The sequence below is a fragment of the Ambystoma mexicanum genome, chromosome 9 (assembly GCF_040938575.1).
Source record: "Ambystoma mexicanum isolate Mex_15411 chromosome 9, UKY_AmexF1_1, whole genome shotgun sequence".
NCBI classification, from domain to species: domain Eukaryota; kingdom Metazoa; phylum Chordata; class Amphibia; order Caudata; family Ambystomatidae; genus Ambystoma; species Ambystoma mexicanum.
In genome coordinates this window covers 1,516,833,455-1,516,858,827 of record NC_090931.1, presented here as the reverse complement: position 1 = coordinate 1,516,858,827, position 25,373 = coordinate 1,516,833,455, and the positions used below count along the sequence as shown (strand labels likewise).

Here is a 25,373-nt window from a genome sequence, read left to right as displayed (position 1 = left end):
GGGAAACCCTCATTTGGCAGTTTTTCAGTGGCGGTGCCACCTGAACCCGAGGAAGAGGCTGAGGAGCGGGAGAAAACCCGTGTACGCTGTTGTCTACGGCGGTTATTCCCCGCACGAGTATCCACTCTGCGAGATTTGCGGTCGAGGAAGCCCCTGAAACCAGAAGGTCGACTCTGCGATAGTGGCCTCTGTGGTTTGAAAGGAGCTTTGACCAGAACAGACAATGATTTAGCCGTCTGAGTGCTATCTTTGGTTTTGGTGAGCTCTACATCAGTAGAAGAGTGAAAAAGCTCCTTACCATCGAGTGGAAGGTCCAATACCTTGTCTTGCACCTACTTAAAAAACTTAGTGGCATGCAGCCACGCTTGCCGCGAGGTATCAACCCCAAGCATCAGACCCCGAGCCGAGGTGTCTACGTGGTGAGCCGCAGCCTCCAGGAGATCCTGGGCCAAGACCCTGGCATCAGACAGGCCACCTCTGAAGTCTTCCAAAAGACCTTTCCACATCCGCATGTTAGCTCCCGCCAAAATCAATTCGGCATTGGCCTGCCTGAGCTGCAAGGCCGAATTGGCAAAGATTGTCCTCCCTAGGGAGTCTAGGAGCTTGTCCTCCTTTCCCAAGACCTGAGTAGCCGTTGTGGAAGAGGATGCTGCAGGTCTGGATTGCAACGTAGCCGCAGCCACCACTGTGGAGGAGGGAGGCGGACAAGACAACAAGGCCACTTGGAGCGGGAGCCTCGGGCACCGGAACATCTAAGAAACTCATCATGTCCAGTACCCGGTCATGAAAGGCTCTAATAGAGCGGGGAAGGTCCTCGTTGTCCTGATCGCCTTGAGGGTCATCTGACAGGTCAGGATCCTGCTGAGCCGTGTCAGGCACTGCTTTGTCCACTGGGGACAATGGTGGCAAAGGCGGAAGAACAGGGTGAGGCCCCACGGGCAAAGGGGGCGCCGGCGGAACCACTGCAGGAATGGATGGAGCCTGAGGCGCAGGTGGGCATATTTCCCTGAAAAGCCCTTTGAAGTATTCCCTCATGGGGTTGGTGCGCATAAGGGCTTGAAATTTACCGAAAAAGGCATCCTCAGGAGATTGTTTCAGAACCTGAGGAGGCCTCTCGTGAGGTGGACAAATCCAGGGTCGTAACGGAGAAGGGTGCCACACCGGCCCTTCCACCGACGTATCCACATAAATCAAGGGAGCCGCTGCTGCGGGCAACGAAACATTGTGCGGAAGAGGCATCCGGGCGTTCCAATCATAAACCGGCTGGTAAGGATGCGCACAAGGGACCTTAGGTTCACCCAAAGGACCAAACCCTACACCAGGGGCCGATGGCGTAGTTGTAGGGGTAGTACCTAAAATGCCTGCCGTGGTCGTGGCAGGAACGGCCGCCATTTTGTCCTCATCTGAGGGGAACTGCGGCACGTGAGGAGGTGAGGCAGGGGTCCCCGTCGATGGATCAGGGGTCTTAATTTTAGCCTTAACGTAAGGAACCTCGGCAGAACCGGTACTATGAGGCCTGGAATGTTTCTGCGACATACCAACCGCCAACTGAGCCTTCGAAGGAAGGGCCTCGGCACTGCTGGTAAAAGAAGAGCTATGCTTCTTTGCCCCCTCAACATATCTGGTGTCACCACAAGAGCGGGAACGGCGAGCAACCGCATTCACTGACAGAGCCTTAACCGGCCCCTCAGAACTGTTGGTAACCTTAGCCTCTGCACGAGGGACCTCGGACCTAGGCCCGGTAAAAGCCTTATCAGCACGGGCCTCGAACATCCTCTCGGTACCACAAGCCCAGCCTGGTACCCCGCGACTCAGTAGAACTGGGTCTACAAACAGCCCCCACAGGAGGGGCCTCAGAACATACTCCGGTGTACACAGGCCCCTTACGGAGACCCTCGGAGAAAACTCCGGTAGAATTATTAGGCTCGACAGGCACCTCAGAGCGAACCCCGGTGACAGAGTGATCAACTCCCCTCCCCTCCCGGCCCGGGGTGCTCTGAAAAGTAAAGAACTTACCGGGCGTTTCTTCTTCTCGTCGATGAACGCCTGAAAATGAGAAGGAGGAGTGCGTCGGAACACCTCCTCCCACCGCTCCAACTGACGTTGAAGTGCCCGGACCGGAAGGGAGTCACAGTGAAAACAGGAGTCCCAACGGTGTTCCGGACCCAAACACTCTAAACAAAGAGGATGGGGATCCGCCCTCACGAAGCGACGGTGACACGATGAGCAGTCTGGAAAGTCTAATTTACAGACTCAAAGGCGAAAGCTAGCGAGAGCCAGAGAGGAAAACAGGGAAGAAAGTCTTCAGAGGATGCAAGTGCGTCCGGCCCCGATCGATCGGAGAAAAGGACTGATGGGCGATGCGCGGGGCAGAGCCATTGTTACGGCCACGTGCCGGGCCCCGCGCAGGAAAGAGAGGAAGGACACATTTTTGGAAAAATGTGGATGCTTTTTACAAAGTGCTCCGGTCCCGTCCCACAGGACGGAGAGATGTCCCACAAGTATGGAGGAAAGGGGACGGGACGTAGGAGTATGAGGAAGAACGGGTGTAAAAGGAACAGTGTCACAAAAGAATGTAGGACAGAATCTCTGGTGGGTGGGCTCTGGCTCTCTAAAGTATATGATAGGTATACATGTCCTCGCACACAGTGTCAGCAAAACAGAGGCACTTCCTTTGGAGCCTCTATGTATTGCTAGAGATGGAGGAGGAGATGGTGTGGTGGTCTGACCATGCAGTTGGTTCATTTGTAAGGATGGAGGTGGACCAGTTGTGATCCGCCAGCCAGTCCAAGGTTCTGCCTTTGTTATGTGTTGGGGCTGTGATCCTGTGCTTGAACCCTAGTTGCGAAATCGTGTTTTCCAGGGAGAGCGCATTGGCGTTATTAGGATCGCCGAGGCCCAGGATGAAGTCCCTAGTAGGATGACTTGAAATCCTGTTTTGGTATTAATGGTCAGGAGGCCGGATATCTCTTCCTCAAATGAGGAGATGAGGCCAGGAGGTCTCTATATGAGGTGCATAAGGATGGTTTGTGTAGCGGAGAGTTGGAACTTAACAGACAGGAGTTCAGCGGACCGGAAGCTGGACGGAGGAGTCAATCTAAGGCCAAGGGATGTTTTGGCAACAAAGGCTACTCCTCCTTTACCTGAGTCCCTGTCGTTCCTTAGTATTGAGTATCCCTCTGGGAGGACGAGGGATAGTGCTGGGCCTGATGCTTGATGCAGCCAGGTTTCAGCAATAGCCAGGAAGGAACAAGTTACTTACCTGTAACTGTTGTTCTCCAGCATGGGTCTGGCATGGATTCACATGCTCATGAATATTCCCCGTCGTCAGGCTGGGAATCCTCGGTAAAGAAAAAACCAGTATCAGTTTCGTTCCTGATCTGTCTTTCGTAGTAATAACCAATCACTGGTCTCTGCGTCATACTGACCACAGCCAATGACTGCCCTCTACCTAAGCACCGCCTCTGGCAGCCATCTTCAGATTTGGAAGCACGTGAAGTGGCAGTATGACCAAGTGAAGAGCCGCAGAGGGGTAGGCGGGAGGGTACGCATGTGAATCCATGCCAGACCCATGCTGGAGAACAACAGTTACAGGTAAGTAACTTGTTCCTTCTCCAGCATGGGGTCTGGCATGGATTCACATGCTCATGAATAAAGAATACATAGCAGTACACACATGCACAACCACGGGAGGTGGCAAAGGCTCAACATTAAGCATAGCATCAAACTCAACATTAAGCATCTTACCTCCTCACCAGGCTCACCTCAGGCGAACAGGTTGCGCAGCACTGCTTGGCCGACCCTGGACTCCTCCCTGGAATCCCGGTCGACGCAGTAAAATCTCGTGAAGGTGTGCGTCGACCTCCACGTAGCAGCCCTGCATATGTCCAGCAGGGGCACACCAGAAAGGAACGCCGTGGTAGCTGCGATCGCTCTGGTGGAATGGGCTCTCGGACGGCCGGGCAGCGGTCGGTTTGCCAACCGATGACAGTACATGATACAGCCGGAGAGCCATCTGGAAATGGAAGCCTTCGAGAGAGCCTTCCCCTGATTGACAGGTCCAAAGTTCACAAAGAGTTGTGACGTCTTCCGAAAACACTTCGTGCGGTCCACGTAGAACTTCAGCGCTCTAGCTACATCCAGCGAGTGCAAAGTCCTCTCAGCCGGCGACGAAGGCGACGGGAAGAATACAGGCAACACCAAGGGTTCGTTGAGATGGAAGTCCGACGGTACCTTGGGCATGAAGGAGGGGTGCGTCCTGAGCACTACCCTCGTGTCGTGGAAAGTCAAGTACGGGGCCTTGCAGGAAAGGGCCTGGATCTCTCCCACTCGTCGTGCGGAGGTGATGGCCACAAGAAAAGCAGTTTTCCACGATAGAAACTTCAACGGAGCCGAGTGCAGAGGCTCGAACGGAGGTCCCATGAGCTTGGTCAGCACCACGTTGAGCTCCCACGCCGGGGCCGGAGCCTTCACCGGCGGGAACGATCTGAATAGTCCCTTCATGAACTCTTTCACCAGGCGATGAGACCACAAGGACGTCCGTCCCGTGGTTCTGGTGTATCTGGAGATCGCAGCAAGATGAATCTTGATGGACGCGTGTGCCAGGCCAGCTTTGGCCAGCGTCAGCAGGTACGGCAGTACTTGAGGAGCCGTAATCCGTAGAGGGTTAATCTTCTGTGCGTGGCACCAGACAGAGAACCTCTTCCATTTGTGTCCGTAGCATTTAAGAGTCGAGGACGCCCTGGCCTTTGCAAGAATCTCTCTGCAGTCGGCCGGTATGTCGTATCCTCCAAACTCTAGCGCTGCAGGAGCCAGGCCTGCAAGTTCAGCGACTTCGGGTCGTGGTGGAGGATGGCGCCTCCTTCCCTGGAGAGTAGATCCGCGTCCGCCGGCAGTTTGATCGGCGGGGACGCTGACAAGTCCAGAAGGTCCGGGAACCATATCTGCCTCGGCCACGAGGGTGCGACGAGGATCATCCTGCACCGTGACTTCTTGAGCAGGTTGACTAGCCGGATTAGCAGAGGCAAGGGAGGGAACGCGTAGAGGAACAGGCCCTCCCAGGGGAACGAGAAAGCATCGCCCATGCTCCTCGTCTGGGGAAACCTGCTGGCGAACCTCCGGCACTTGGTGTTCGTCGCCGTCGCGAACAAGTCGATCTGGGGTGTGCCCCACCGTCGGAAGAGACGATCCACCAGATCCTGCCGTAGTTCCCACTCGTGGCACGAGCGCAGCTCCCTGCTGAGTGAGTCGGCGATGGTGTTTTTTATCCCTGCCAGATGAAACGGCACCAGAAAAATCCTTTGGGCGACGGCCCAATGCCACAGGTCCTGCGCCTCCTTGGACAGCGCTGGGGACCTGGTTCCGCCCTGTTTCCTGATGTAAAACATGGTGGTGGTGTTGTCGGTGAAGATCCTCACCACCTTGCCCTTGAGGGACGGAAGGAAAGACCTGAGGGCCCAAAACACTGCACGGAGCTCCAGGACGTTGATATGCAGGGACTTCTCCGTCGGGAGCCAGAGTCCCTTTGCGTGCAGATTTTCGGTGTGCGCTCCCCACCCTTCCAGGGAGGCATCCGTAGTCACAGTCTCCTGGTGGGCTGGGGTCTGGAAGTCCATGCCCGCCGTCAGATGCGCGCGGGTGCCCCACCACCGTATCGCTCGTCGGAAGTTCTCGTCGAGCTTGATCCTTTCCTCGAAGCTGCCCGTCGTCTGGATCCAGCGCGCATCCAGGAATTCTTGCAACGGGCGCATCCGGAGCCTGCACATGGGAATGAGGTAGATGCAGGAAGACATCATCCCGAGGAGGGACTTGATGGACCTCACTTTGGCCGCGTCGGCCACCAACATCCGTTGCACCTTGCCCAAGATGGTCCTGGTCCTCTCCTCCGACGGGGAGGCCAGAAGGGACACTGTGTCGAGCCTCGCTCCGAGAAACAGTGCGACTTGCGCGGGCACCAGGTGGGATTTGGCGTAGTTCACGAAGCATCCCAGGTCCGTGAGGAGTTGGACGGTCCTTGCCGTGTGAACCACGGCGAGTTCCCTCGTCTTGGCGCGGATGAGCCAGTCGTCCAGGTAGGGGTAGACGTGGATCCCCTCGCGGCGCAGCTGCGCCGCCACCGGTGCGAGGCACTTGGTGAATACCCTGGGTGCCGACCGTAGTCCGAAGGGGAGGGCTCTGAACTGGTAATGACGCCCTTGGACCACGAACCTGAGGAATTTTCGGTGCCCCTTTAGGATGGGAATGTGGAAGTAGGCATCCTCCAAATCCAACGACGACAGGAAATCCCCTTCCTCCAGCTGGCCCAGGACGTGCTGGAGGGTGACCATCCGGAACTTCTGCGCCTTGATGAACTTGTTCAGACGTCGGAGGTCTAGGATGGGGGACGTGAAGTTCTTTCCTGGCCACGGGGGGGACACGCGGGCACCTTCTTTGAAATTCGAGCGCGTGACCCCGGGCCAGGGCGTCCAGAACCCAACGGTCGGTGGAGATGGACTCCCACACGCTGACGAAGCCCGACAGCCGGCCTCCCACCGGGGTGCTCCGGCGGGGGCCCGAACCCACAGCCGGTTCAATCCTGCTTGGACGCGGCCTTGCCGCCTTGACCTCCTGGGCGACGACGGCGGGGTCCGCTAGACTTGCCTCGTCCTCTGTAGGCCTCTTGCGACGACGAGCGTGCCGCTTGACGGTAGGAAGCGAAACCGCCGCCGGAACCTCTGGAGGCGCCCTTGCCTCCGCTGCTCCGAAAGGGCGTCCGACGTTGCTGCAGGACTCCGAGGGCCCTGGCCGTCTCAGTATCCGCCTTGATGGCCTGAAGGGAATCGTCCACTGTCTTCCCAAACAGGTTGTTCCCGTCGAAGGGCATGTCCAGGACTCTGGTCTGGACGTCCTGCCGGAAATCCGTAGCTTTGAGCCATCCACGACGTCTAAGGCAAACGCCGTTGCCCAACTGGCGGAAACCAGTGTCGGCGATGTCAGTCGCCACGGTGATGTTGTACCAGAGCTCCCTGTCGTAGCGAGCCACGATAGCCAAGGCGTTGGCCGCTTTAATCGTCGTCGCTGCCGACGAGATGACTCTACGTCCCATAACATCCAATTTCTTTCCCTCGCCGTCCGGCGGGGAAGTCGATGTGGAGGCCGCACACCCCCCCCCGCTTTCTTCCTGGCTGCCGCGGAGACGACGGAATCCGGGGTAGGCTGTGCCCGGAGGCACAGGGGGGCCGTGTCCGGGACCCGGTACTTCTTCTCGTACCGGTCTCTTCTAGCTGGCGTCGTGGAAGGGTTCTTGAGGAGGGAAAGGCCCTCATCCCAAATGTCGTCCAACAGAGGCACCGCGAGGACCGTCTTCCTCTTGGCCTCGCGCCGCTGATAAAGGAAGCCTTCCTTTTTCTTCTCCTCAGGGCAGAGTTGGAAAAGCTCGGAAGCCCTGGAGATCATGGAGTGGAAAGATCCGATCTCGTCGGGCGGAGAAGCCCTGGCGGGAGGCGACGACGGAATATCCTCGTCGTATGCCTCGTCGTCCGTACCCGTCGCTGCCGTGTCAGTCCCCGTATCATCCCCTCGGGTGGACGGGGGAGAGGGCTGGACGGGGCGCGACGGTTGAAAAGGAGGTGGTGGATGAATCCTTCTTTTCTTGGCAGGGGGAACACCAGAAGGTCCCGGTTCTGGATCCCCCGACGGGAAAGGTTCTTCCGTCGGTAACGGTAGTCTCGTCCTTATCTCGGAGCATAAGGACTGTATGGCCAACAAAATGGCTGCCGCGTTGTCTTGCGGGGCTGGCAGAGGGGAATCAGACGGGCGAGCAGGGGACCCATCGGTATCCTCGACGATGTCGTCGTCGTCACCTGCGTCGGGGTCCATTCCGACGGGTAGGCCTTCTTCCACGCCTAGGCCGTGGCTTAAGACCTCGATCAGCTCCTCTTCTGAGGTTGAGGCCGAATCTACGACGACGCCCTGCCCCCCCTTCTTCCCCACGGGGGGTTTCACGGGGGTCCTATCGATGGGCACAAAAGAAGACTCCCTCCGAGGAGGCAGGGAGATTCTGGGCCCCGAGGTCGCTACCACTGGCGCAGCCTCCACAGGCTGAGCCAGGGCCGCCGCGACCGTCTCGATAGAGGGCTTGGACGGATCAAGGCCTTCACCACCTTAGGTGCGCTCACCGCCTTATCCTTGAGGGAGGGGGCACTGCCACACTCCTCTGCCTTAGAGCTCGACCGGGGCCTCTCCAGGAGTTTCGCCGGGTGCTCGGCCTTCCTCTTACCCGACCCAGAGCGTTGGCTCGTGGTTGATGGTGCCGGGGAGGGTGCGCCCTGCCTGGCGCCCGTAGAGCCCGACCGTTCGGCGCTCCCGGTGCCAGCGGACTCGCGGTGCTTAGCCTTATGTTGGGCCCCCGTCGCCGGGGCGCCCTCAAAGGTCTTAGAAGACCGCTCGGGTTTCTTCTTCTTCTCGCCAGACGGGCTCTTACCCTCCAGCCAGTTGGCGAGACGTTGATGACGGTCCTTCATGGTCCGTTCCGACATGTTGCCGCAAAACGCAGTCCTTCTCCACGTGCGTCTTGTCCTCATGAAGGCAATAAAGGCAGAAAGAGTGTTCGTCCTCCTTAAAGACGTTCTGCAGCTGGCATCCAGGGCAGACCCTGAACAGCTTTCCGGGCGTCGAGCTTCCCTTCTCCTGGGCCATCTCCGAGACCGGGCCTGAGAAGCTTCTGGAGTCCTCCGAAGTGTAGCTCGACGAAATCTTCACCCTTGAGGGGCGCAGACGAATCCGACACGGGTCCCCGTTGATCGGATGTAGGATCGGTGGAGCTTGAGGCTCTTTTGACCGAAAGAATCTAAGTTTTTTGTGAAAAAACGCGAAAAAATAGCACTAACGCTCGAGAGCAATAGCACGAGGATCCCAACACATGAACGTGCGGTAAAAATCTGAAGATGGCTGCCAGAGGCGGTGCTTAGGTAGAGGGCAGTCATTGGCTGTGGTCAGTATGACGCAGAGACCAGTGATTGGTTATTACTACGAAAGACAGATCAGAAACGAAACTGATACTGGTTTTTTCTTTACCGAGGATTCCCAGCCTGACGACGGGGAATATTCATGAGCATGTGAATCCATGCCAGACCCCATGCTGGAGAAATGCAGGTTGTTAGCGGATATGAGGTCTGCGATGTCCAGCACATGGGCAACCAGTGAATGGGCATTGATGAGAGCACCTTTGATCAAAGGGTGTTCAATTATGCTGATGGGGGCTTTTATTGGTGTTGACCAAGATTTGCGAAGGGCTGGCTTGAACTTGGTTATGATGAGAATGGGGGGGGTGTTTTTTGATGGGAGACCTGGGGGGTAAGAACCGGGGGCCAAGTCTTAGGTTTCTGTCCTTCCCTGGGCATGGGTTCCAGGTTGTGGGAGGAGCAGCAAAACGGCGGATCCATTCTAATGGACTGATGGAGCAGTTTGGCTGGTTGATTTGTTTAGTATCGACATACCCGATAGTTCTGGTGTATGTGAGACGTTGAGGTTGGGGTGATTGAGGTAGTGGATTCGTAGGGGGGAGGGTTGTGTTGTTGGGGTGGAGTAGGTAAAAAGTACCGTCAAGGTAAGAGTGGTTATGTAAAGGTTTGCCATGAACAAACTGTTTGGGTCCGGGGTTTACTGGAGTTTTGTTGTTGCACAGTGGGCTAGTACAATCAGGGACAGTTGGCTAGGCCCAATGAGCTAGCTGGAGTAGGGAAAATTTGCTAGTACAGTTTAGTCACAATGTACAGTGTAGGTACAGTAGGTTGGTTCAATTGTGGAGAATAGGCTAGTTCAAAGTAGGCACAGTGGGCTGCAATAGGCTACACAGGCTAGTTCAAAAATAGGCACAGTGGGCTAAAAAAAGGTTACACAGGCTAGTTCAAAAATAGGCACAGTAGGCTACAACAGGGCTACACAGGCTAGTTCAGAAATAGGCACAGTGGGCTGGTACTGTCAGGCACAATGGGCAAATTAATGGAAGATACAGTGGGCTAATACCGTGGAGGCATAGGGGTCCGGCACAGCCATGGCATGAGATGTGTTTGTGCGTGCGCAGAGAACAGTACGTAATATACATGCATAAAGTCATAGGTGATGGGGAGGACCATCAAACATAATAGGAGTGAGGGAGGATATACTATATATATATATATATCGGTAGGGGGAGTCGCAGCAATCACTGGCCACAGAGTGGCAGGCGCAGTTGCTGGGCAGTGCGATAGGCTCCGGGCACATTCAGTAGGCTAGTCCCAAAAAGCATAGTCACCAATGTGAGGTAGGCTAGTCCCATAAAACAAATCCAATAGGGTGCATTAGGCTAATTCAATAAGGCATGAAACAGCAGTGCGTGGTAAGATGGTCGCATGGAGGCATTCAGAAGTAGGTATTCAAGTCTGTACACTATAGCGCGATAGTCGTATTCCGAGGGGAAATGCTGTATGCTAACGTTGGGTAAGGTTTGTCACCTCATGGATCACGCAGGCAGTAGAGGCAGAGCAATGTAGCTTTACACAACACACTCCTCGCAGGCCAGAGGGGTACTCATACTAATACACCACTCTTTAAGCTTTCAACAGGAAGCGATAATAACAGACCCAGAGAGACGTCACATCATAATAATGGGGGTACTGGCAGGCGAAAAAGTCATATTAGTAAACACGTATGGACCAAACAGAGATGACCCGGGATTCTATGGCCAGATTATAGGGAGACTAAAAAAGATGGCAGAAGGCCCCATCATATTGGGGGGTGGGGGGGACTTCAACACAATCCTAGATTTACATAAAGACCGGACAACTATCACACAATGTGCCCCTACAGCTGTGGCCAAAATGATTAAACAAGCGATGAAACAATTAGGATTGATAGATGTGTGGAAAGAGGAACACCCTAGGTCGACTGAACATACATACTATTCAACAGTTCAAGATGCTGCTTCATGGATCGACTATTAGCTACTCTCGTCTACATGGGCTTCGCGCCTACGCTTGAGCAAAATCCTACCCCGTTCCCTATCAGTCCACTCCCCGGTGGCGATATCGCTAGAGCTTATCGATCCACCTCGCCCCCACCCGCTCTGGACTATGTCGCGAAACATCCTGTTAGACAACACGTTAGTGGAGAGCCAGCACGAAAAAATAGAAGGGTTTTTTGAGGTTAATGACAACTCGGTCTCCAGTTATGCCACAGTGTGGGAAACCTTTAAGGCCTGGCTGCGCGGTATGCTTATTTCAACCACGTCTGGAACACTCAAGGCCATTAGATCGTAATTAGCAGAGACTGAACAGGAACTACGCAGACTAGAGAACGATTACAGCGTAAATGCTAATGAGACACAGCTAGGGGTAATTAAGGATAATTTGTCGAAGTTCCGGGAATTGGCTGATTGCTAGGTACAATACATGACAAAGCTCACTCAGGCCCAGAGCTATGGCAAAGAGGACCAACCGGGAAGATACTTAGCTAGTATAATCAGAGGGGAGAGAGGGGTGAAGCCCATCACTGGAATCGAAGGGGTAGGGGAGAGTTTTGCACATCCAACGCTGCAATAAATGAAGAATGTATGCGATATTATAAAACGCTGTATGCAAACGCAGACATTTGCACTGAATAAGTGGTTGACATCTATTTAGATAGTAATGCACTGCCGACTTTCCCTGGTCGAAAGCTGAAGCATTAGATGCCCCGATCTCCTATGACGAGATTTCGGAAACCATAATGTCACTCTCGTCTGGCAAAGCCCCCGGACCCGACAGTCTGGGCATAGAGCTATATAAGACTTACTGCAGCGTATTAGCACCATGCTTACTCAGGGTATGGGAGGAGTCTCTGAGAGCAGGGCAATTCCCACCCACGCTTACCAAGGCCGTAATATCAGTTCTCCCTAAGCCTGGTAGACCACCGGGCGAGGTAGCTTCATAACGACCATTATCTTGAATCAACATCCATGCCAAGATCTTTGCACAAGTACTTGCAAACAGACTATTACCACACATTACCTATTTAGTGCACCCAGACCAATCAGACTGTATTCCCACGAGATCAACGGCCCTCAACCTGAGAAGGCTCTTTGGCATTTTAGCACAAATAAACCCACAGGCCCAGGCAGTGGCAGCATCATTAGATGCCGAAAAGGCCTTTGATTCAGTAACATGGATATACTTATTTCGGGTGCTCAAACACTTCAGGCTGGGCCAACACTTCATCGAATACGTGAGACTGTTATATACAAACCCGATAGCCAGAGTCCGCACAAATGCCATAATGTCCCAGGTGTTCCTATTAGCCTGGGGTACGCGCCAGGGCTGCCCCTGTTCGCCACTACTGTTTGCGCTAACGATAGAGCCTCCGTCGCGACTAATCACAGATAAACACGCGCACAGGGAATACACATAGCTGGACCCCCACAAATCATATCACTATATGTAGATGATAATTTACTGTACATACGAAATCCAGAGCAAAGCCTAGGCCCAATCATGGAGGAGGTTGCCAGATTCACAAGCCACTCGGGTTATGAGATTAACACTTCTAAGTCTGAGCTATTCCCTCTGACGGATGTAACTGTGCCGCCAAGGGATCTCAAAGGGTTCCGATGGGCCCCAAACTGCCTTTAAATACCTGGGCGTCAAAGTGTCACGGACACAACGAACCCTGAAGATAATCCCGAAACATAGTTAAATGGCCTAACAGTCAAACTGGCATTGTGGGCCAAATTTCCGATGTCCCTTTATAGCAGAATATCCCTGTTGAAAATGGTGGTCTCTCCCAAAACTCCTATATTATTATGTTGAAATTCCAATCTTGCCAGGGAGGTTGACTGAATTATATGAGAGGGGGCGTGCTGGCGGCACTGAATTTTGAACTATGTTACTTAGTGGCTCAGGCACAATACGCAGGACGCTGGTACGCGACTACCCCAGGCCGTTACACCTAAGCCTTGAAATATACAGCATAGCCCTGACAGATCTGAAATCAGTAATACTTGAGGACCAAAAAATGGATACCTGCACATTTCAAGCGGTGCGTACAACAGTCAACGCATGGGCCCGACTATCTGGGCAGCTGGCTACAACGATACCATATAGCAAAAGGATTGGGATCTGGTGCTGCCCTGGGGTCCCCCCTAAATATGACCCCGACATACAGACAGCCTGGGACCCTGAGAGGATGACGACACTGGGAGGCATATTTTCCAAAAGGAGGTTACTTACGCAGGAGGAATTCACTGCAAAACTGGGCAATAACCCTGTCAAATTGTTACAGTATTACCGTATGAGACCAGCGGCACAAAGTAAAGGGGCGTCGTTTCGCCTGGAATCCGAATCATGCGAGTGTGTGGAGATGGTGATACAGGAGAACCCACAGCAGGGACTGGTGTCAAAACTATACAATGGGGTACAGTCAGCCCAGCCATTGAAAAATACGTTGAAAGCTAAATGAGAAAAAGCCCTAGCCACTGACATTGACAATACTAAATGGCATAGATACTGTTTATGGACAAGAGAAGTGGCACTTAACGCACGCCTGCGTCAGATTCAATTCAAGGTATTAAACCAATTGCAGTATACTCCTGCCAGGGTAGCCCGATTTTTCCCAGATGGTGATGATAGGTGCATGAAATGTGGCAGCGGGGGCGCCGACGACTCAATTCATATGTTCTGGTCCTGCCTGAAAATACTTAAATAGCGGGAATAATATACCAGATTACTAGAATACCCCCAACTCTGCCCCCCCCAGTCCCCCCAATACTTGCTGGGAGATATTGGTAAAGCCTCAGCCAAAATACGCAAACTGTTTAATGTAAGGTGTATAGTAGCGGAAAAATGTATTTTGTTGAAATGGAAATCCAGGATAGCACCATCAGCAACAGAATGGCTCAAGGAGCTGATATATGTTAACGAGAGGCAGGAGGGCTTCATTGGTACCATCAATACAACCAATAGATCCATGAATATATGGGGCCCCCTGCATGCATACTTGGACAAGGCACAGTCTAATAATATATAGATACGCCTGTTTGCTTATATGCCCATTTAAAATCAATGTATGTATTGAACTATTGCGATACTTATAGATATATGTACTGCATCCAATCTGACTGCCTGAATAAATAAATAAAATTGTTAAAAAAAAAAATAGGCAGCAAAATATGAGGTCAAACTAACATACCGCTAATAAAAATGAAGTTAGACTAGTGCCTAAGAACAAGAGTATTTGGAAATACAAAATCAATCTGTAGAGAAAATAAAATGAGCGTTCACTGATATATGACTAGTGTAGCGAGAAGAAAATAATTGATCCTAGGACTCACTGGGGGACAAACAAGAGACAGACAGGATACAATAAGAAGGGGGTAGGGAAGGAGGGCACCATTAATTAATATGGATACATGCAACAAATGCTAAACATTGCTTGAAATTGGTGAACGTTAGACTAGGAGAAGTTAATTCATGAGCGGTCATACTATAAAAATCGAAGTAGTTGATAAATAGATCCCATTTCATAATGTACTTGAGTACAGTATCAATCAGGTACAATTCTGTGTAAATAGCAAATATTGTTCCACCAACCTTTAAAAGACATTTTTGAAAATGCTTCTTGTTTGCAGTGATAAGCTTGATGGCAGTGGCAATAAATATGCCAGATAATATGGAGGATGGGAGTGATCCACCTTGTGGGATAGCCCATACTACCAAGGAAAACATTAGCAAAAGTAAGAGGGATGTCAACTTTAAAAATAGCTTTCAAGAATTTCCAAATTTCCTGCCACATCTTAAAAACATAAGGACAGTCATAAAACATGTGCTTATAAGTACCAGGGGTATCCCCACATGACCAACAGTTTCCACCACATTCCCTTTTAGATTTTGTCAATTTTTGAGGGGTAATAAAGGCTCTGTCCATAAAAAAGAATATTTTCTGTAACATTGGCAGAGGTGGAGATGCACCTGATCCTAGCCCATAATTCAACCTATGTATTGTCATCAAAGACTTGATTACAAAACGTCTCCCATTGGGATTGAACCAGCCACCTAATATTAGGAGAGTCAACATTAGCAAGCAATTTATAAAAATTGGCAGCTCTGACATCAGAGGCCATAGCCAATAGTTGTAACCTGGAGGTATCAGGTGTGAGAAAATTGCTTGTGTGCGTTTGTAGGCTGTCAACTTATTGTAAAAGGTGAAATCGGAAACTGGTAAGGAGAAGGAACGTCTGAGATCTTGAAATGATGTAATAGAGTGTGTTGTACAATCTGATAAATGAATCTGATACCCTTGATAAGCCACTACTTATGATACAATGCTCTGTCGTTGATAATGATGGACCTGTTGTGCCACAAATATGGTGATAGTTCACGGGACGGGGATTTCATTGCTGGGAAAGGAAGATTCTTAGGGTATATCTTGAGGCTTTCATAGTTTCGTTGCTCCAGAGTGGCCAAAAATATAGAACATGACAATTTCACCAGGGAAAACAAATTGTTTCTCAAGTCTGCACCAGGAAGGGATTTCACCAGCATCAGGTGGAACTTAAGAGTATCGAGGCGTCCCCACCAGTATAGATATAAAGGAGACCAGACAGAGGATAATTGCTTAAGTCTATTGAGTAAGAAATCAATATTCAATTTAAGAGTGCAACTAACGGAGGACGCAAACCGTAAGCCTAAGGAACAAGTTACTTACCTGTAACTGTTGTTCTCCAGCATGGGTCTGGCATGGATTCACATGCTCATGAATATTCCCCGTCGTCAGGCTGGGAATCCTCAGTAAAGAAAAAACCAGTATCAGTTTCGTTTCTGATCTGTCTTTCGTAGTAATAACCAATCACTGGTCTCTGCGTCATACTGACCACAGCCAATGACTGCCCTCTACCTAAGCACCGCCTCTGGCAGCCATCTTCAGATTTGGAAGCACGTGAAGTGGCAGTATGACCAAGTGAAGAGCCGCAGAGGGGTAGGCGGGAGGGTTCGCATGTGAATCCATGCCAGACCCATGCTGGAGAACAACAGTTACAGGTAAGTAACTTGTTCCTTCTCCAGCATGGGGTCTGGCATGGATTCACATGCTCATGAATAAAGAATACATAGCAGTACACACATGCACAACCACGGGAGGTGGCAAAGGCTCAACATTAAGCATCACATCAACTCAACATTAAGCATCTTACCTCCTCACCAGGCTCACCTCAGGCGAACAGGTTGCGCAGCACTGCTTGGCCGACCCTGGACTCCTCCCTGGAATCCCGGTCGACGCAGTAGAATTTCGTGAAGGTGTGCGTCGACCTCCACGTAGCAGCCCTGCATATGTCCAGCAGGGGCACACCAGATAGGAACGCCGTGGTAGCTGCGATCGCTCTGGTGGAATGGGCTCTCGGACGGCCAGGCAGCGGTCGGTTTGCCAACCGGTGACAGTACATGATACAGCCGGAGAGCCATCTGGAGATGGAAGCCTTCGAGAGAGCCTTCCCCTGATTGACAGGTCCAAAGTTCACAAAGAGTTGTGACGTCTTCCGAAAACCTTTCGTGCGGTCCACGTAGAACTTCAGCGCTCTAGCTACATCCAGCGAGTGCAAAGTCCTCTCAGCCGGCGACGAAGGCGACGGGAAGAACACAGGTAACACCAAGGGTTCGTTGAGATGAAAGTCCGACGGTACCTTGGGCATGAAGGAGGGGTGCGTCCTGAGCACTACCCTCGTGTCGTGGAAAGTCAAGTACGGGGCCTTGCAGGAAAGGGCCTGGATCTCTCCCACTCGTCGTGCGGAGGTGATGGCCACGAGAAAAGCTGTTTTCCACGATAGAAACTTCAACGGGGCCGAGTGCAGAGGCTCGAACGGAGGTCCCATAAGTTTGGTCAGCACCACGTTGAGCTCCCACGCCGGGGCCGGAGCCTTCACCGGCGGGAACGATCTGAACAGTCCCTTCATGAACTCTTTCACCAGACGATGAGACCACAAGGACGTCCGGCCCGTGGTTCTGGTGTATCGGGAGATCGCAGCAAGATGAATCTTGATGGACGCGTGTGCCAGACCAGCTTTGGCCAGCGTCAGCAGGTACGGCAGCACTTGGGGAGCCGTAATCCGTAGAGGGTTAATCTTCTGTGCGTGGCACCAGACAGAAAACCTCTTCCATTTGTGTCCGTAGCATTTAAGAGTCGAGGACGCCCTGGCCTTTGCAAGAACCTCTCTGCAATCGGCCGGTATGTCGTATCCTCCAAACTCTAGCGCTGCAGGAGCCAGGCCTGCAAGTTCAGCGACTTCGGGTCGTGGTGGAGGATGGCGCCTCCTTCCCTGGAGAGTAGATCCGCGTCTGCCGGCAGCTTGATTGGCGGGGACGCCGACAAGTCCAGAAGGTCCGGGAACCATATCTGCCTCGGCCACGCAGGTGCGACGAGGATCATCCTGCACCGTGACCTCTTGAGCTGGTTGACGAGCCGGATTAGCAGAGGCAAGGGAGGGAACGCGTAGAGGAACAGGCCCTCCCAGGGGAACGAGAAAGCATCGCCCATGCTCCTCGTCTGGGGAAACCTGCTGGCGAACCTCCGGCACTTGGTGTTCGTCGCCGTCGCGAACAGGTCGATCTGGGGTGTGCCCCACCGTCGGAAGAGGCGATCCACCAGATCCTGCCGTAGTTCCCACTCGTGGCACGAGCGCAGCTCCCTGCTGAGTGAGTCGGCGATGGTGTTTTTTATCCCTGCCAGATGAAACGGCACCAGAAGAATCCCTTGGGCGACGGCCCAATGCCACAGGTCCTGCGCCTCCTTGGACAGCGCTGGGGACCTGGTTCCGCCCTGTTTCCTGATGTAAAACATGGTGGTGGTGTTGTCGGTGAAGATCCTCACCACCTTGCCCTTGAGGGACGGAAGGAAGGACCTGAGGGCCCAAAACACTGCACGGAGCTCCAGGACGTTGATATGCAGGGACTTCTCCGTCGGGAGCCAGAGTCCCCTTGCGTGCAGGTTTTCGGTGTGCGCTCCCCACCCTTCTAGGGAGGCATCCGTGGTCACAGTCACCTGGTGGGCTGGGGTCTGGAAGTCCATGCCCGCCGTCAGATGCGCGCGGGTGCCCCACCACCGTATCGCTCGTCGGAAACTCTCGTCGAGCTTGATCCTTTCCTCGAAGCTGCCCGTCGTCTGGATCCAGCGCGCATCCAGGAACTCTTGCAACGGGCGCATCCGGAGCCTGCACATGGGAATGAGGTAGATGCAGGAAGACATCATCCCGAGGAGGGACTTGATGGACCTCACCTTGGCCGCGTCGGCCACCAACATCCGTTGCACCTTGCCCAGGATGGTCCTGGTCCTCTCCTCCGACGGGGAGGCCAGAAGGGACACTGTGTCGAGCCTCGCTCCCAGAAACAGTGCGACTTGCGCGGGCACCAGGTGGGATTTGGCGTAGTTCACGGAGAATCCCAGGTCCGTGAGGAGTTGGACGGTCCTTGCCGTGTGGACCACGGCGAGCTCCCTCGTCTTGGCGCGGATGAGCCAGTCGTCCAGGTAGGGGTAGACGTGAATCCCCTCGCGGCGCAGCTGCGCCGCCACCGGTGCGAGGCACTTGGTGAAAACCCTGGGTGCCGACCGCAGTCCGAAGGGAAGGGCTTTGAACTGGTAATGACGCCCTTGGACCACGAATCTGAGGAATTTGCGGTGCCCCTTTAGGATGGGAATGTGGAAGTAGGCATCCTCCAAATCCAACGACGATAGGAAGTCTCCTTCCTCCAGCTGACCCAGGACGTGCTGGAGGGTGACCATCCGGAACTTCTGCGCCTTGATGAACTTGTTCAGGCGTCGCAGGTCCAGGATGGGGCGCCATCCTCCCGTCTTCTTCTTCACGAGGAAGTAACGCGAGTAGACTCCGGAGCCCCGAAGCCTCTTTGGGACGAGTTCGATGGCGCCCTTTCTGAGCATCGCCTTTACCTCCAGGAGAAGTTGAGGGACGTGAAGTTCTTTCCTGGCCACGGGGGGGACGCGCGGGCACCTTCTTTGAAACTCGAGCGCGTGGCCCCGGGCCAGGGCGTCCAGCACCCAACGGTCGGTGGAGATGGACTCCCACACGCTGACGAAGCCCGCCAGCCGGCCTCCCACCGGGGTGCTTCGGTGGGGGCCCGACCCCACGGCCGGTTCAATCCTGCTTGGACGCGGCCTTGCCGCCTTGGCCTCCTTGGCGACGACGGCGGGGTCCGCCAGACTTGCCTCGTCCTCTGTAGGCCTCTTGCGACGACGAGCGGGCCGCTTGACGGTAGGAAGCGAAACCGCCGCCGGAACCTTTGGAGGCGCCCTTGCCTCCGCCGCTCCGAAAGGGCGTCCGCCGTTGCTGCAGTACTCCAAGGGCCCGGGCCGTCTCAGTATCCGCCTTGATGGCCTGAAGGGAATCGTCCACTGTCTTCCCAAACAGGTTGTTCCCGTCGAAGGGCATGTCCAGGACCCTGGTCTGGACGTCCTGCCGAAAGTCCGTAGCCTTGAGCCATCCGCGACGTCGAAGGCAAACGCCGTTGCCCATCTGGCGGAACCCAGTGTCGGCGATGTCCGTCGCCACGGTGATGGCGTGGTCCGAGGCCACCTCACCTTCCTGCAGGATCTCAAGGGCCTCCGCCCTCTTGTCGTCCGGCAGAAAATCCAGCAGGGGAGCTATCTTGTACCAGAGTTCCCTGTCGTAGCGGGCCACGATAGCCAAGGCGTTGGCCGCTTTAATCGTCGTCGCCGCCGACGAGATGACTCTGCGCCCCATGGCATCCAATTTCTTTCCCTCGCCGTCCGGCGGGGAAGTCGACGTGGAGGCCGCACCCCCCCCCGCTTTCTTCCTGGCTGCCGCGGAGACGACGGAGTCCGGGGTAGGCTGCGCCCGGAGGCATAGGGGGGCTGAGTCCGGGACCCGGTACTTTTTCTCGTACCGGTCTCTTTTCGCTGGCGTCGTGGAAGGGTTCTTGAGGAGGGAAAGGCCCTCATCCCAAATGTCGTCCAACAGAGGCACTGCGAGGACCGTCTTCCTCTTGGTCTCGCGCCGTTGGTAAAGGAAGCCTTCCTTTTTCTTCTCCTCAGGGCAGAGTTGGAAAAGCTCGGATGCCCTGGCGATCATTGAGTGGAACGATCCAATCTCGTCGGGCGGAGAAGCCCTGGTGGGAGGCGACGACGGAAAATCCTCGTCGTATGCCTCGTCGTCCGTACCCGTCGCTGCCGTGTCAGTCCCCGTATCATCCCCTCGGGTGGACGGGGAGGAGGGCTGGACGGGGCGCGACGGTTGAAAAGGAGGCGGTGGATGAATCCTTCTTTTCTTAGTAGGGGGAACACCAGAAGGTCCCGGTTCTGGATCCCCCGACGGGAGAGGTTCCTCCGTCGGTAACGGTAGTCTCGTCCTTATCTCGGAGCATAAGGACTGTATAGCCAACAAAATGGCCGCTGAGTTGTCTTGCGGCGCTGGCAGAGGGGAATCCGACGGGCGAGCAGGGGCCCCGTCGGTATCCTCGACGATGTCGTCGTCGTCACCTGCGTCGGGGCCCATTCCGACGGGCTGGTCTTGTTCCACGCCTAGGCCGTGGCTTAAGACCTCGATCAGTTCCTCTTCTGAGGTTGAGGCCGAATCTACGCCGACGCCCTGCCCCCCCTTCTTCCCCACGGAGGGTTTCACGGGGGTCCTATCGATGGGCACGAAAGAAGACTCCCTCCGAGGAGGCAGGGAGATTCTGGGCCCCGAGGCCGCCACCACTGGTGCAGCCTCCACAGGCTGGGCCAGGGCCGCCGCGACCGTTTCGATAGAGGGCTTGGTCGAATGGATCAAGGCCTTCACCACCTTAGGTGCGCTCACCGCCTTATCCTTGAGGGAGGGGGCACTGCCACGCTCCTCCTCTGCCTTAGAGCTCGACCGGGGTCTCTCCAGGAGCTTCGCCGGGTGCTCGGCCTTCCTCTTACCCGACCCAGAGCGTTGGCTCGTGGTTGATGGTGCCGGGGAGGGTGCGCCCTGCCTGGCGCCCGTAGAGCCCGACCGTTCGGCGCTCCCGGTGCCAGCGGACTCGCGGTGCTTGGCCTTATGTTGGGCCCCCGTCGCCGGGGCGCCCTCAAAGGTCTTAGAAGACCGCTCAGATTTCTTCTTCTTCTCGCCAGACGGGCTCTTACCCTCCAGCCAGCTGGCGAGACGTTGATGGCGGTCCTTCATGGTCCGTTCCGACATGTTGCCGCAAAACGCACAGTCCTTCTCCACGTGCGTCTTGTCCCCATGAAGGCAGTAAAGGCAGAAAGAGTGTTCGTCCTCCTTGAAGACGTTCTGCAGCTGGCATCCAGGGCAGGCCCTGAACAGCTTTCCGGGCGTCGAGCTTCCCTTCTCCTGGGCCATCTCCGAGACCGGGCCTGAGAAGCTTCTGGAGTCCTCCGAAGCGTAGCTCGACGAAATCTTCACCCTTGAGGGGCACAGATGAATCCGACACGGGTCCCCGTTGATCGGATGTAGGATCGGTGGAGCTTGAGGCTCTTTTGACCGAAAGAATCGAAGTTTTTGTGAAAAAGCGCGAAAAAATAGCACTAACGCTAGAGAGCAATAGCACGAGGATCCCAACACATGAACGTGCGGTAAAAATCTGAAGATGGCTGCCAGAGGCAGTGCTTAGGTAGAGGGCAGTCATTGGCTGTGGTCAGTATGACGCAGAGACCAGTGATTGGTTATTACTACGAAAGACAGATCAGAAACGAAACTGATACTGGTTTTTTCTTTACCGAGGATTCCCAGCCTGACGACGGGGAATATTCATGAGCATGTGAATCCATGCCAGACCCCATGCTGGAGAAGTAATTGAAACAGTTGTTGCACCATTTAAAACGGAAGACATCCAGTTCCTGCTTGAGGCAGAATGAATTGAGAAGTAATAACTCTGATTTATCTCTAATAAGCTTGTATCCAGATACCTTGATTGGGTTTCGGCTAACCACTCAGAGTTGCTCTGTTCACTATAACTAGGGTGGCCTCCTAAAATCTGTCCACCAGGCCAGGTTCTAGAAATCCATCTTAACACATTCCCATCTAACTTTGCACATGGAAGCAGTCCAGTAGGGGTGTCTGGGGCTGAGGATTCCTAGTGGTCACCATTTGTCTTAAGGTGGCGTTTTCTGCCTTTGCAGCTTGGACCTCAGTTATGAGGGTCTGAGCAGCTGCAACGAGTTGTTGCATTTGATCCATCCCAAATTAAGATGCTGGGTGTCAAACTGTGATGTATCTGCTACCTTGGAACCATGGTGACTGGTTGAAGACTCCTAGGATGGCATGGTTCAGGGGTGATGATATAGGAACCCTCCACTAGGTCTAATCCAACTTGTGTCTGGGCCCACGCATGAAGCCGTCCATACCTTAGATTGTATCTTTGATCATTCTAATTCTGTATTAGTAGCTCCCTCAATCTTCTTTCCTTGAACAGACCATGCAAGCATCCCCTTTTATATTAGAATGGAAATCAATCAGGCTACCCCACAGGTTGGCAGTTGGGTGTACAAGCATCATAAGTGGGATAATATGATCTTGGAGAGTCTAATGCAATTTCTTGGGGATCCTGATCGGGGATCCACACCCTATTACCCTTTGCAGATTTTTTAAAATCTGTATGCCAAACTCATTGCTGCGACTAATACTCCATCATCTTGGGATCTGAGAAGACCAAGGGGAGTAGGCAGTAAGTGGAAAGAGTGGTTCTACAGCACATTAAAAAGCAAATTAAGAACGTTAAAAAGAGCATGGAGGAGAAATTATGATGACCAGGCAAAATGTGTTTATAAAACTTCCATTGCACGCATATAAAAAAGAAAATTCAAACAAAACTGAGTTTCTTCTCCACCCGTATTTTTACCAGTCTAAATATCACACAAGAATATTTTAAAGTACTGTCAGAACTTTCTTCCCCACTGGCGCTAAGGAACCCTATTCCACCATCACAACATTTGTATGAAGAGATGGCCCAATTCTTCATGGAGAAAATCACTACAATACTAGAGGAGTTCAATATGGCTGAAACTGGGACATCCTCTGCCTGTTTGATACAAACCCCATTAAAAAGGTTTGCTACCTTTGATTCAGTCTCTGTACCTTCTGTGCTAGAGTTGATGGAGAATTGTTCACCATCTGGCTCAATTCACGACCCATGTCCGGCAAGGATCTTAAAGAATGTCCAGTCGGTGATCACCCAAGATCTCTGTTTGCTGATAAACAGCTACTTTTGGACCTAGTTCCATTACGGCTTAAGAGGGCTGCAGTGATTCTGTTGATTAAAATGCCCTCTTTAGGCCCTATGCACTATTCCAATTACCAACCCATCTCTTTGCTTTCTATGAGCAATCACAGAGATTCGTCCCTTCTCCCCAAAGGGAAGACTCCCCCTGTGAGGCAAGGGATTTGCGCCCGCCCGCAAGACCCTCCCTTGGGGTTGAGGCAAGTGGGACCTCACGGTAGAGACTCCCCTCTTTGAGGACAAGGACTCCCGTTCCTGTGAGGAACTCCCTAAGTCAACTACCATAGCCATGCATATGGGATTATTTTCTATGAAGAATAATATGGTAACTTTATGTCTGACTGAAGTCAATGTGAAAAGAAGCATATATGGAAAAAGAAAGGAAGATGTCTCTTTACCCGGAGACGTGTATTTAACTGGACGAGTCAGAGCAGAAGGAGAGTGCTATGTGCAGAGGAAGCCCCCTGACATCATTACACTGTGTTAAGGTGGACTCAAGGCAGGTCACAGAGCCTGCAAATTTCGCCGACTCAGAGAAACACAGTGGGACACGCTGGTGCCCCAGTGTATGCAACGGAAAAGAAAGTGGTACAAGAAGGAACAGAGAGAAGAAATACCTGCAGCGTGGTGGGTGGGACACCCGAGGAAAAGCGCACAGACTACCGTGACGCGAAGCCTGATCAACTTCTGATCGCCAGTTAGAGTAGAAGTTTCAGCAATGGATGACTTGAGATGGTTAGTCGACCAAGGAGGCTTGGAGTTTCTACTTTTGATGGACCTCTCTGCGGCCTTCTCGCCTTAGCGAATGCGAAGTTAGAGATAAGGCCTTAGCGTGGTTTTCCTCCTTCCTGTTGGACAGAACGCAGTCTGTGGTTCTTCCACCGTTTTAGTCGGTCATAAAGCTGGTGACCTGCGGTATTCCCCATTGCTCTTCCTTGAGTCTGAGTCTGTTGTTCAATCTGTATATGAGACCATTAGCTCATTTGGTGACAGATTTTACATCTAAGCCGATGACACACAATCGATCTTTCATATGGCTGAGGCAGCAGTTCTCAAGGGGATAGGATCAGAACATGCCTGCAAGAGTTTCCTTTGGCGATGTGTTCAAATCGACTTAAATTCAAAGTTCAAAAGAAATGAAATGCTGCTATGGTCTTCAGTTATGCTTCATCTGGGATCTTCTGATCAAGCAGATACTTCAACAGCGAACTGACTCCGTCATTGCTGGCCCCCTTGCCTAGGCACTTATCCTTTCGCTTCCTTGAAGGCCAGGAATTCGGGCGGTTTGGGGGTATTGGCTGGATGTGTTGAGACATCTTGACGTCAAAATTTCATGTGTCTAGCTCCTGGCTTTTCCACATATGTTCTTTAAAGTGATCTTTGGGCTATTTTACTTTCCCACAGAGGATCCAATTGGTAAACGCATTCATATCAAACAGATTGCATCTCTGCAATGCAATGCATTTGTTTCTGCCTTAAGCATCTATTGGCAGATTTCAGAGAGTCCAAAATGCAGCCGCAAAGGTACTGCTAAAATTGTGTCGCAGTGATTACATTTTTCCAGCCCTCCGTGCTTTGCATTGGCTCCAAATGGAGGAACGCATAACATTCAAGGCGCTCTGTATCATTCACAGGGCCTTCTATAATGCGGGCCCTGGTTTCATGGTAGCTAGTTGCAACAGCATACATCCCCCAGGGTGCTTCATTCGGACTCAGCAAATCCTTTGGCCACCTCCAAACTCAGGTTAGAAAGATGAGGGGGGGCGCTCGTTCTCTGTCCAGGCAGCAAAATATTCTGGAACTCCCTTCTGGTGACCCTTTGGGGCACCCTCAATCATCTTGATTCTAGATACAATTTGAAGTCCTTTTTGTTCCCCCATGATGCTGGGTTTCTGGATCCTGAAGGTTCAGCTAAGTCTGTTACCCTGATCAAGGTGGATGATGTGCTTTATAAGTGTTTGACCACTGGGAGCACTGCAAGTGGAAAACGAACAGCCCATAACCCCAGAGGTGACAACCTAAATGAAAGCCTCCAAGGGGATAAAACCCTTTACTTATCGGCAGTGGTCCTAGTAGCTCAAAGGTAGGAAAGCATAGGCTGGCATGGAAAAGAAGTTGGACTGCAAGAGCTGAACAGGAGCAGGAATCAGAATAAAGCAGCAGAAA

At 53.0% G+C, this 25,373-nt stretch overlaps 1 protein-coding gene across 9 annotated transcripts in view; it reads right to left on the bottom strand.

Annotated features, from left to right (window-relative positions):
* Nucleotides 1-25,373, bottom strand: part of LOC138489399 (uncharacterized) — a 310,533-nt gene that overhangs the window by 209,241 nt on the left and 75,919 nt on the right. The gene's annotated exons all lie outside the window — the stretch shown is intronic.